Here is a 13,886-nt window from a genome sequence, read left to right as displayed (position 1 = left end):
AAAAAAAAAAAAAAAAAAAAAAAAAAAAAAAAAAAAAAAAGATACTCATCATCTAGTAAATGAGAAAAGCCAGGATTCAAACCCAGGTGGGGCTAATAATCCAAAAACCTCATTTTAGTTTAGAGTTTCAACCTCATCTTCCTCCAAATTTAGAGACGCTAACACGAATGGAAACATTTGAATTTTCTCTTCTCTTCATAGTCTCTAACAGATGGGCTTTCTTGGACCAACAATCAGCACCATGGATTTATTTTAAGTTGTGGCTAAAAGGTGGTAAAGATTGTCCTTTGTGACTAAGAATGAAAGTTAGAAGGGAAAAAACCCCAATATTTCAGGAATGAGGTCAACAATTCATCTAAATCTAAAAATATGAAGGTGACTGGTTTTGGGGAAACATCCAGTTTATTAACAGTTCTTAATAAATTTAAAATGAATCAATTTTTATATCATAATGGAGGAGAATGGATAATGCTGAGTACCTGCTGTGCCAATCTGACAGCTTTTTTTTTGTTTTGTTTGAGATGGAGTCTCGCTCTGTTGCCCAGGAGCGCAGTGGTGCGATCTCGGCTCATTGCAACCTCCACCTCCCAGGTTCAAGCAATTCTCCTGCTTCAGTCTCCTGAGTAGTTGGGATTACAGGCGCTTGCCACCATGCCTAGCTAATTTTTGGATTTTTAGTAGAGACGGGGTTTCACCATGTTGGTCAGGCTGGTCTTGAACTCCTGACCTTGTGATCTGCCCGCCTTGACCCCCCAAAGTGCTGGGATTACAGGCATGAGCTACCGTACCCAGCCTCTGAAAGATTTTATAGGACATCATATTTTATACCACCCACATGACCCTAACTCAAACAAGTATGGCACATGACCAAAGAACAGAGATTCTCTCAGCTGGCTAAAGACCTAATGACCTAGAAGGCTGCTTGGCACCAACAGGTCATTAAGTAAACCAATCAGATACTCTCCTTTGGAATGTTCATGTGAGCATTAGTAATGAGAATGAGAGAGAAAACAGCACACAGGCAGGGCTCTAGAAAAACAGTTACATGAGATAGCTAATAGAGAGCAACAAAAGCACTGGTCACAGAAACAGACTAGATTAGGGAAAATCCCAACAGGGGACAGAGGCACACATTTTTCTCTCTTTTTTTGAGACACAGTTTCGCTCCTTTGCCCAGGCTGGAGTGCAGTGGCGTGATCTCAGTTCACTGAAACCTCTGCCTTCTGGTTGCAAGTGATTCTCCTGCCTCAGCCTCCCAAGTAGCTGGGATTACAGGCACCTGCCACCACACCTGGCTAATTTTTGTATTTTTAGTAGTGACAGGGTTTCACCATATTGGCCAGGCTGACCTCGAACTCCTGACTGACCTAGTGATTCACCCGCCTCAGCCTCCCAAAGTGCTCATGACAGGCATGAGGCATGCCTGGCCAGAAGCACACGTTTCTGATGGGAGCATATGGTTCGGCTCTATGGTTGATTCTTTACACTAGGAGGCCTGGAGAAAAGTCTCATCTAATCTTCATCTTTTGCTGTAAATCCTTAAATTCAATTACTTAAAGGCAATTATAATGTCTCTGTTCCATGCAATGTAAAATACTTAATACAGGGGAGGGAATGGAGAAGGAAGAAAAGACAAAATGTGCTACAAGGGACATGGGCTACTGCTTTTATAAACAGATTAATAAAATATCAATGAAAAGAAAAAATTAGTAGAAGGCAAGAATGCAAATGTGTCACCTCCAAGTCAACACAACTGCGATGATCTAGTAGAAATCTTGACTGATTTTCCTTGCAGGCAAGGCAAAAAGTAAAAGAAACAGGAATTATTATGTAACTCATTTATGAAGTGATACAGGGGATACTGAATGATATATGAATGTCCTCAACAGTCTTGGCAAATTCAGAATCAGAATTTATATAACCATTGCTGCATATGATCTTCAATAAAAATCAAGGCAGATATTTCCATTTTTAGCTAAGATGAATGGGGGACTTAACCTATCATTGTAAGCTACTAAAAACTAGGCAAAATACATGAAACAAGTGCTTTTAGACTGTTGAGAATTGTGATCCCTGAGGGAAGAGAAACAACTGAGGTGAGCCTTGAAACTTATGGGTCTTTAATTTTTCAAAATAAAAAGCTTTTTAAATGAAGTCAAAATAAACACGTTCTAAATAAAAGCAGAGAAACTTCATCATCAGTAGATGTGCACTACAAGAAACATTAAAAGAAGTTCATTAGGAAAAGAAAATAGTACCAGATGGAAACTTGGATTTATAGAAAAAAATCAAAAGCACTTATAAAGTATGTGAGTACATATAAAAGGCTATTTCTCCTATTTAGATGATGTCTTTAAAAGACAATTTACTGGCCGGGCGCGGTGGCTCACGCCTGTAATCCCAGCACTTTGGGAGGCCGAGGCGGGTGGATCACGAGGTCAAGAGATCGAGACCATCCTGGTCAACATGGTGAAACCCCGTCTCTACTAAAAATACAAAAAATTAGTTGGGCATGGTGGCGCGTGCCTGTAATCCCAGCTACTCAGGAGGCTGAGGCAGGAGAATTGCCTGAACCCAGGAGGCGGAGGTTGCGGTGAGCCGAGATCGCGCCATTGCACTCCAGCCTGGATAACAAGAGCAAAACTCCGTCTCAAAAAAAAAAAAAAAGACAATTTACTGTTTAAAGTAAAAATAACATGCTGGGCATGGTGGCTCATGCCTGCAATCCCAGCACTTTGAAGGCTGAGGTGGGAGGACTGCTTGAGGTCAGGAGGTCAAGACTGTCAAGACTACAGTAAGTTACTGTGCACTTTAACCTAGGCAACAGAGTGAGATCCCATCTCCAAAATATAATAAATATTATTTTATTATATTTAAATAAAATAATAAAAATACAACAAAGAAATATAGGTAGTAAGTAAACCATGGAGATAAAATGAAATACTAAAAAAATTAGGAAAAGATGAAGAAAGAAAAAACAAACAGAAAACAAGTAACAAGATGGTAGATTTAAATCCAGCCATATGGGATTATACATTAAAGGTAAATGGATTAACACTCCAATTAAAGACTGAGATTGTGAGTCAGGAAAAAAAAAAACAAAAACAAAACTCAGCTACCAATTATATTCTGCCTATAAGACATCTACTTTAAACATAAAAATAAGGGGGCCAGGCACGGTGGCTCACGCCTGTAATCCCAGCACTTTGGGAGACAGAGGCAGGCAGATCACAAGATCAAGAGATGGAGACCATCCTGGCCAACACGGTGAAATCCCATATCTACTAAAAATATAAAAATTAGCCAGGCATGGTGGCGCGTGCCTGTAGTCCCAGCTACTCAGGAGTTATAAGGCAGGAGAATCACTTGAACCCAGGAGGCAGAGATTGCAGTGAGCAGAGACCACACCACTGCCCTACACCCTGGGTGACAAAAGTGAAACTCCATCTCAAAAAAAAAAAGTTAAGGCAAGGACTATGGCTCACATCTGTAAACCCAGTGCTTTAGGAGGCCAAGGTGAGTAGATCACTTGAGTCCAGTAGTTTGAGACCTGCCTGGGCAATGTGGCAAAACCCTGCCTCTACAAAAAATATGAAACTTAGCCGGGTGTGGTGGCACACAACTGTAGTCCCAGCTACTTGGGAGGCTGAGGTAGGAGGATCACAAGGCTGGTAGGTTGGTGCTGCAGGAAGCCATGATTGTACCACTGCATTCTCAGGCTGGGTAAAGGGCAAGACTTTGTCTCAAAAAAATAAACAAAAAAAACCATATCAAAATGTGTGGAATGCAGCTAACAGTGCCTTAAGGGAAGCCATGGCTTTAAATGCTTAGAGAAAATAGAAATCAATGATCTGATCTTCCACATTAAAAAGTCAGAAAACAGGCCAGGTGCAGTGACTCATGCCTGTAATCCCAGCACTATGGGAAGCTGTGGCAGGCAGATCACCTAAGGCCAAGAGTTCGAGACCAACCTGACCAGCATAAAGAAACCCCACCTCTACAAAAAATACAAAATTAGCTGAGCGTAGTGGTGCAGATCTGTAATCTCAGCTACTTGGGACGCTGAGGCAGAAGAATCGCTTGAACCTGGGAGGCAGAGGTTGCGGTGAGCCAAGATCGCACCATTGCACTCCAGCCTGGGCAACAAGAGAGAAATTCTGTCTCAAAAAAATAAAAAAAAAAGCTAGAAAACAAGGCCAGGCACAGTGACTCATGCCCAATAATCATGGCACTTTGAGAGGCCAACAGTTTGACACTAACCTGGGTAACACAATGAGACACGATCTCTATTTCAACTTTTTTTTTTTTTTGAGACAGGGCCTCACTCCATCACCTAGACTGGAGTGCCATGATGCGACATGAGTTCACTCAACCTCCTGGGCTCTAGGGATCCTCCCACCTCAGCCTCCCAAGTAGCTGGGACTACAAATATGTGCCACCAAAATGAAAAAAACCACATATGTAAACATATGAAAGTCTCAAATCAATGATCATAAGTAGCAATCATCTAAAGAAACTAGAAAAAGAGCAAATGAAACCCAAAGTGAGCAGAAGGAAGGAAAAAAAAAAGAAATATATGTATATATATATATATATATATATATGTATGTATGTATGTATGTATGTATTGGAATAGAAATCAGAAAACAGTCTGGGCATGGTGGCTAATGCCCATAATCCCAGTACTTTGGGAGGCCAAGGCTGGAGAATATATCTACAAAAAAATTTTAAAATTAGCTAGGCATGGTGGCACATGCCTATAGTCCCAGCCACTCTGGAGGCTGAGTTAGGAGGGAGGATTGCTTGAGCTGCGGAATTCATTGGCTGCATTGAGCCGCGATGGCGCCACTGCACTCTAGCCTGGGCGATGGAGAACAAGACCCTATCTCAAAAACATTAGTAACAAAACAGGGTTTGTTCTGCCACCTAGGCTGGTCCCAAACTCCTGGGCACAAATGATCCTCCCAAATTGGCCTCCCAAGCCACTGGGATTACAGATATGAGCCACTGTGCCCAGCTCTAAATGTTTTTCAAAAATCAATGGTTCACAGCCAGGCACAATGGTTCACACCCGTAACCCTACCACTTTGGGAGGCAGAACACTTGCCAGAAGTTCGAGACCAGTCTGGCTAACATGGCAAAACCCCACCCCTACTAAAAATACAAAAAATTGGCTGGCCCAGTGGCTCGTGCCTGTAATCCTAGCACTTTGGGAGGCTGAGGCAGCTGGATCACCTGAGGTCAGGAGTTCAAGGCCAGCCTGGCCAACATGGTGAAACCCCGTCTCTACTAAAAATAGAAAAATTAGCCAGGCATGGTGGTTGGCGACTGTAGTCCCAGTTATTCGGGAGGTTGAGGCAGGACAATTGCTTGAACCTGAGAGGCAGAGATTGCAATGAGCTGAGATTGAGCTACTACACTCCAGTGTGGGCAACAGAGTGAGACTCAATCTCAAAAAAAAAAAAAAAAAAAAAAGAAAGAAAGAAAAAAATCAACGAAGGAATAGAGCTCATTACTTGTACTTAAATGGAGGTCCTAGACAGCACAAGAAACACAAATAAAAGGGATCCAAGTCAGAAAGAAACAAGTAAAAATGTATTTGCTGACAGGACGAAAACCTACAGAAAAAACCTGATGAAATCTATTAAAAAGTTACCAAAACTAATAAAATAATTTAGGAAGATTATAGAATATAAGCTCAAGATACAAAAATCAATTACATTTTTATATAATAGCAATAAACAGATATTGAAATTTTAAAAATACACCATTTTACAAAAGCATCACAATTTGAAACACTCAGGGATAAATCAGATAAAAGATGTGCAGGACTGTCCAAAAGCTACAAAACATTGCTGAAGGAAATTAAAGATGATTTTGATCAAAAAATTCAGTATTAGAACACTCATTCTCAGTCCAGCGAGGTGGCTCAAGCCAGGCACAGTGGTTTACACCTGTAATCCCAATACTTTGGGAGGCCAAGGGGGGCTGATCACTTGAGGTCAGGAGTTCCAGAACAGCCTAGCCAACATGGTGAAACCCCATTTATATTAAAAATACAAAAATTAGCTGAGTGTAGTGGCGGGTGCTTGTAATCCCAGCTACTTGGGAGACTAAGGCAAGAGAATAGCTTGAATTGGAGGCAGAGGTTACAGTGAGCTGAGATTGTGCCACTGCACGATAGCCTAGGCAACAAAGCGAGATTCCATCTCAAAAAAATATTATTTCTCCCTCAGTTTTATTTTATTTATTTAAATAGACTCAATACAATCCCCATCAAAATCCAATCCCAATCAAAATCCTAGCAGGCCTTTTTAAAGAAATTGATATCCTAATTCTAAAATTTCTACGGAAATGCAAACAATCTACAAATGCCAACACAACCAAAAAATAGGAACATTAGTGGAACAGATTAGCCTTTTTTTTCCGGAAAGCTGATTTTTCTAGACAACTGATTTTTGACAAAGGTATAAAGACAATTCAATGCAGAATGGAGTCTCTTCAGTAAATGGTAAAGAAGCAACTGAAAATCCATGTGCCAAGAAAATAAGCCTTATTTTCCTATCTTTTTTTCTTTTCGAGACAAAGTCTTATACTGTTACCCAGGTTGGAGTGTAGTAGTGCGATCTCAGCTCACCGCAACCTCCCTCTCCTGAGCTCAAGAGATCCCTCCTGCCTCAGCCTTCCAAGTAGCTAGGACTACAGGTGTGTGTCACCACGCCTGGCTAACTTTTTTTTTTTTTTTTTTGGTAGAGGCAGAGATTCACCACATTGCCCAGGCTGGTCTCAAACTCTTGGGCTCAAGCAATCTTCCCTCAGCCTCAAAGTTCCGCAATTACAAGCTTTTTTTTCTTTTTTAACCCCTTATAAAACCATTTTTTTTGGTTACAAGCTTTAATTCATATCTTGCACCATATACAGAATGAATTTTAAAAGGAATGTAACCCCTAGAGCTATAAAACTTCTAGAATAAGCTTTGCACAGTGGCAGTATCGTAGCCAATGAGGTTTATCCAAGGCTTGATTACTGCTAATTGAAACTTTTCCCAATACCCCACCATGACGACTTGAAATATAGTTGGTGTTGGCAATTTTTGGCAGTGTCTACAGAGACTGAATTAAAAAAAGAAAAAAAAAACAAAAAAAAAAACTTCTAGAAGAAAACATAGGAGAAAATTTTTGTGGCCTTTATTTTAGGAAAAGGTTTCTTAGATACCACATGAAAGCATAATCCATAAAAATTTTAAAAACCGCCGGGCACGGTGGCTCAAGCCTGTAATCCCAGCACTGTGGGAGGCCGAGGCGGGTGGATCACAAGGTCAAGAGATCGAGACCATCCTGGTCAACATGGTGAAACCCCGTCTCTACTAAAAATACAAAACATTAGCTGGGCATGGTGGCACGTGCCTGTAATCCCAGCGACTCAGGAGGCTGTGGCAGGAGAATTGCCTGAACCCAGGAGGCGGAGGTTGCCGTGAGCCGAGATCGCGCCATTGCACTCCAGCCTGGGTAACAAGAGCGAAACTCCGTCTCAAAAAAAAAAAAAAAAAAAAAAAAAAAAAAATTTTAAAAACCTGATTAAACTTACTTCATCTGCTATAACCAGTAACTACCAAGAAAAATAAATAAATAAAAATAAACAAATTTACTTTATCAAAACTAAGAATATCTGTTCTTTAAAAGACACTCGTGGTAATGAAAAGACAAGAAATATACTGAGAGAAAATATTTGCAAATTACTTATCTGGCAAAGAAACCTGCATTTGGAATATGTATTTAAAGAACTCTCAAAACTCAATAATAATAAAATAATCCAATTTTTTAAATGAGCAAAAAATACTTCGCCAAAGAAGACATACAGATGGCAAACAAGCACATGAAAACATGCTCAATATTATTACTCATTAGCAAAATGCAAATGAAAACTACGAGCTATCACTACACATATATTAGAATGTCTAAAATTATAAAAACTGACCACTTCACACCATTAGGATGACTCCCATTAAAAAACAGAAAATAGGCTGGGCAAGGTGACTTATGCCTGTAATCCCCACACTTTGGGAGGCCGAGGTGGGCAGATCATGAGATCAGGAGTTTGAGACCAGCCTGACCAACATGGTGAAACCCCATCTCTACTAAATATACAAAAATTAGCTGGGCATAGTAGCACACACCTGTAGTCCCAGCTACTCAGGAGGCTAAGGCAGAAGAATTGCTTGTACCCAGGAGACGGAGGTGGCAGTGAACCAAAACTGCACCACTGCATTCCAGCCTGGGCTACAGAACGAGACTTCGTCTCAAACAAAAAACAAAAACAAAAAAAGGCTGGGCATGGTTCGGGCCTGTAATCCCAGCACTTAGGGAGGCCGAGGTAGGTGCATCACCTGAGGTCGGGAGTTCAAAACCAGCCTGACCAACATGAAGAAACCCCCATCTCTACTGAAAATATAAAATTAGCTGGGTGTGGTGGTGCATGCCTGTAATCCCAGCTACTCAGGAGGCTGAGGCAGGAGAACTGCCTGAACCCAGGGGGTGGAGGTTACACTGAGCCGAGATAGTGCCATTGTACTCCAGCCTGGGCAACAAGAGCAAAATCCCATCTCAAAAAATAAATAAATAAAAATAATAAACCAACAGAAAACAGGGGGCCAGGTGTGGTGGCATGGTAAAACACAGTCTCTACCAAAAATACAAAAAATTAGGCCAGCCATGGTGGCTCAAGCCTGTAATCCCAGTGCTTTGGGAGGCTGAGGTGGACGGATCATTTCAGGTCAGAAGTTCAAGACCAGCCTGGCTAACATGGTGAAACCCCATCTCTACTAAAAATACAAAAATTTGCTGGGCATGATGGATGCACACCTTTAACCCTAGCTACTCAGGAGGCTGAGACAGGAGAATCACTTGAACCCGGGAGGCGGAGGTTGCAGTGAGCTGAGATTGCACTGTTGTACTCCAGCCTGGGCGACGGAGCAAGACTCCATCTCAAAAACAAAAACAAAAACAAAAACACCCTAAAAATTAGTCAGGTATGGTGGTAAGCCTGTAGTCTCAGCTACTTGGGAGGCTGAGGTGGGAGGATTGCTTGAGCCTGGGAGGCAGAAATTGCAGTGAACCAGGATCATGCCACTGTACTTCAACCTCGGTGACAGAGTGAGACCCTGTCTCAAAAAACAAATAAATAAGTAAAAGACAGAAAACAGTCTGGGTGCAGTGGTATGCACCTATAATCTCAGCTACTCAAGAGGCTGAGGTGGGAGGATAGTTTGAGCCCAGGAGTTCACAACCAGCCTGAGCAACACAGTGAGACCCTGTCTCTAAAAATAAAAAATAAAATCAGCCAGGCATGGTGGTGTGAACCCATAGTTCAACCTTATTCAGGAGACACATGCCAGGAGTTTGAGGCTGCAGTGCACTATGGTTGTGCCACTGCACTCCAGCCTGGGTGACAGAGCTAGACTCCATGTCAAAAAAAAAAATTAATTAAAAATAGAATTACCATATGATCTAGCAATTCCTTTTCTCGGTATGTAAGAATTGCAAGCAGGGTCTCAAAAATATATTTGTAGAAGCATACGTACAGCAGCATTATTCACAACAGCTAAAAGGTGGAAGCAAACCAACTGTTCATTGATATACAAATGGATAATCAAAACGTGGTATCCATACACTAGAATATTATTAAGTCTTAAAAAGGAAGGAGATTCTGACACATGCTACAATGTACGTGATCCTTGAGGACATTATGCTGAGTGAAATAAGCCAGTCACAAAAAGACAAATACTACTTTGTCAGATTCCACTTATAGCCAGTACCTAGAGTAGTCAAATTCATAAACACAAAGTGGCATGGTGGTTGTCAGGGGCTCTGGGAGAGTGGAATGGGAGTTACTGTTTAACGGGTACTTCAGATTTGTACTGGGTGCAGTGAAGCGTGCCTGTAGCTTCAGACACTCGGGAAGCTGAGGAGAAGGATTGCTTAAGGCTAGGAGTTTGAGTCTAGCCTGCATAATATAGCAAGACCTCTACCTCTAAAAAAATAAAAGCTTCAGATGTGCAAGACCAAAAAATTATTGAAATGGATAGCAGTGATGGCTGTACAACAATATGAATATACTTAATACCACCAAACTGTACACTTTTAAAACTTTTTGTTTTGAGACAGAGTTTTGTTCTTGTCACTCAGGCTGGAGTGCAATGGTATGATCTTGGCTCACTGCAACCTCTCCCCCTGGGTTTAAGTGATTCTCCTGCCTCAGCCTACTGAGTAGCTGGGACTGCAGGTACCCGCCACCACACCTGGCTAATTTTTATATTTTTAGTAAAGATGGGGTTTCACCACATTGGCCAGGCTGGTATCCAACTCCTGATCTCAGGTGATCTGCCCGCCCTGGCCTCCCAAAGTGCTGAGATTACAGGCATGAGTCACCACGCCCAGCAAAAATTTTTTTTTTTCTTAAAGAAAGGTTAAAAAAAAAGATGGTTGTATGTATATGTATTTTACAATTAAAAAGTTGGGAAAAAAATTAAAAATACTGACCATACCCAAGTGTTGGTAAGGCTGGGAGCAACCAGAATTCATACAACTGCTAATAGAAATAAAAAATGTAAAACTACCTTGGAAAACAGTTTGGCAGTTTCTTAAATGCACACCTACCATATGACCCAGTCATTTTACTCTAGATATTTACTTAAGAAAAATAAAAGCATATCCATACAAAGATTTGTGCATGAATGTTCCTAACAACTTTATCAGTAATAGCCAGAAACTAAACATAAGCCAAATGCCCATCTAAGTGAATGGATAAACAATGAATGGGATAAATCTATATAATGGAATACTACTCAGCAATAAAAAGAAATAAACTTGAGCCGGGAACGGTGGCTCAAGCCTGTAATCCCAGCACTTTGGGAGGCCGAGGCGGGTGGATCACGAGGTCAAGAGATCAAGACCATCCTGGTCAACATGGTGAAACCCCGTCTCTACTAAAAATACAAAACATTAGCTGGGCATGGTGGCGTGTGCCTGTAATCCCAGCTACTCAGGAGGCTGAGGCAGAAGAATTGCCTGAACCCAGGAGGCAGAGGTTGCAGTGAGCCAAGATCACGCCATTGCACTCCAGCCTGGGTAACAAGAGCGAAACTCCGTCTAAAAAAAAAAAAAAAAAACAAAAAAAAGAAATAAACTTGATACATGCAACATGAATTTCAAAGTAATTATGTTGAGACAAGCCAGACTCAAAAGAGTAGATGGTATATGATTCCATCATATAAAACTTTAGGGCCGGGCGCAGTGGCTCACGCCTGTAATCCCAGCACTTTGGGAGGCCAAGGCGGGTGGATCACGAGGTCAAGAGATCTAGACCATCCTGGTCAACATGGTGAAACCCCGTTTCTACTAAAACTACAAAAAATTAGCTGGGTATGGTGGCACGTGCCTGTAATCCCAGCTACTCAGGAGGCTGAGGCAGAATTGCCTGAACCCAGGAGGCGGAGGTTGCGGTGAGCCGAGATCGAGCCATTGCACTCCAGTCTGGGTAACAAGAGCGAAACTCTGTCTCCAAAAAAAAAAAAAAACAAAAAAAACTTTAGAAAATGCAAACTAATCTGCAGTAGACACTACATCAGTGGTCAGTCTTGCCTGGGGATTAGAGGAGGCAGAGAAAGGCAGAAGGGAGGAATTACAAAGGTGCACAAGGAAGTTTTTAGTCCAATCTGCTTATTATCTTAATAGCAATAATTTCACAAAATGCATACATACGTCTAGACAACAAATTATATGCGTATTTGCAGTGTATTGCATTTCAATTATCATACAAAAAAAATCTTCAGAAAAGCTGAGAAGTTAATTCATAAAATATGATACAAAAAGGGAATAAAACAACGAACTCTTGGAAATCATAAATATAAATGTAGAAATAAAGAAGTCAATAAAAGGACAGAAAGAAAAAGTTGAGAAATTATCTCACAAAGTAGACTAGAGAGAGTGAGGCAGAACAAGGAAAGAAAAAAGAGACTTAGAACATCAATCCTTGAAAGTTCAATAGCTAACTATTAGGAGTTCATGAAAGAAAGAATAGGTAATACAGAGGGAAAACAATTATAAAGGAAAAAATGCAAGATATTCCCAGGATATATAAAGATATATGCCCAGATTAAAAGGACCACTGAGATGGTCTAGGCACAGTGGGTCATGCCTGTAATTGTAGCATTTTAGGAGGCTGAGGAGGATCACTTGAGCCCAGAAGTTTGAGACCAGCCTGAATGATACAGTGAGATCCTGTCTATATTAAAAAAAAAAAAAAAAAGGCATAGAAAGGAGTAAAAAGGACCCACACCAAAATATTTCAATAATTGGGACAAAATGTTAGAATACAACAAATAAAAAGAAGACACTAAGAACTTTAAGAACTTCCAGGCCGAGTGCAGTGGCCCACGCCTGTAATCCTAGCACTTGGGGAGGTCGAGGCAGGCAGACTACTTGAGGTCAGGAATTCGAGACCAGCCTTGCCAACATGGTGAAAACCCCATCTATACTAAAAATACAAAAATTAGCCAGGCATGGCGGTGTGCGCCTGTAATCCTAGCTACTGGGCAGGCTGTGGCATGAGAATCACTTGAAACTGGGAGGCAGAGGTTGCAGTGAGCTCAGATCACGCCACTGCATTCCAACCTGGGCAACAGAGTAAGACTCTGCCTCCAAACAAACAAACAAATGTCCAGAGAGAAAAAGACAGATCACATACAAAGAAATAAAAGTTAAATTGATAACAGATTTCTTAAGAGCAATGCCGACTGTCTTCAAATTTCTGAGGAAAAATTGATTTTAAATTTAGAATTCTATATCAAACTATCAATCAAGTATGAGGATAGAATAAAGGCATGTTCAGATATGTAGACAAAAAAATCTATGCACCCTTTCTTAGACATTCTCACAGGATGTCATCTACTAAAACCAAGGATAAAAAAGAGGAAGCTATGGGATCCAAGAAACAGGATTCAACCCAGGAGAGCAGCAAAGGAAAATCCTGGGATGACAGCTCTGTCACAGGGCTAAAGAACAAGCAGTGCAAGTTGGAGCAGCAGAACAGAGGGCTCTAGGAAAAAGGTCTCCAGAAAAAAAAAAAAAAAGATTTAAATGAAAGAAAGTGAAACAATAACTCTACAAAAATAAACAATTCAAGAAAGAAAATGAAACCATAATATACTACTTGGCTTTGCAGTGAACAATACTTACTTAATTGTAACACAAAAACAATGAATACGGATTTAACACCCATTAGGATAGTTGCTAAAATGAAAACAAATACACAGGCCAAGTGCAGGCTCATGTCTGTAATCCCAGCACTTTGAGAAGCTGAGATGGGAGGATCACTTGAGCTCAGAAGTTTGAGACCAGCCGGGCCAACATGGCAAAACCCCATCTCTACTAAAATACAAAAGTTAGCTGGACGTAGTGGCGTGCACCTGTAGTCCCAGCTACTTGGGAGGCTGAGGCATGAGAATTGCTTCAATCTGGGAGGCAGAGGTTCTGGTGAGCCAAGGCTGTACCATGTACTTCAGCCTGGGCCACAGAGTGAGACTCCAACCTCAAAAAAAACCAACCAAACAGGCCGGGCGCGGTGGCTCAAGCCTGTAATCCCAGCACTTTGGGAGGCCGAGGCGGGTGGATCACGAGGTCAAGAGATCGAGACCATCCTGGTCAACATGGTGAAACCCCGTCTCTACTAAAAATACAAAAAATTAGCTGGGCATGGTGGCGCGTGCCTGTAATCCCAGCTACTCAGGAGGCTGAGGCAGGAGAGTTGCCTGAACCCAGGAGGCGGAGGTTGCGGTGAGCCGAGATCGTGCCATTGCACTCCAGCCTGGGTAACAAGAGCGAAACTCC

General features: G+C 41.4%; 1 protein-coding gene and 1 non-coding gene across 5 annotated transcripts in view; one reads left to right on the top strand and one right to left on the bottom strand.

Annotated features, from left to right (window-relative positions):
* Positions 1-13,886, bottom strand: part of S100PBP (S100P binding protein) — a 42,657-nt gene that overhangs the window by 11,941 nt on the left and 16,830 nt on the right. The window lies entirely within an intron of this gene.
* On the top strand, positions 6,973-7,112 carry LOC116529661. The gene has a single exon (XR_004259593.1). It is a non-coding gene; the product is annotated as a U4 spliceosomal RNA (small nuclear RNA).

This window comes from Sapajus apella, unplaced genomic scaffold, assembly GCF_009761245.1.
Source record: "Sapajus apella isolate SASKATOON/1434 unplaced genomic scaffold, GSC_monkey_1.0 scaffold62, whole genome shotgun sequence".
NCBI classification, from domain to species: domain Eukaryota; kingdom Metazoa; phylum Chordata; class Mammalia; order Primates; family Cebidae; genus Sapajus; species Sapajus apella.
This window is presented reverse-complemented; position numbering and strand designations above follow the sequence as displayed.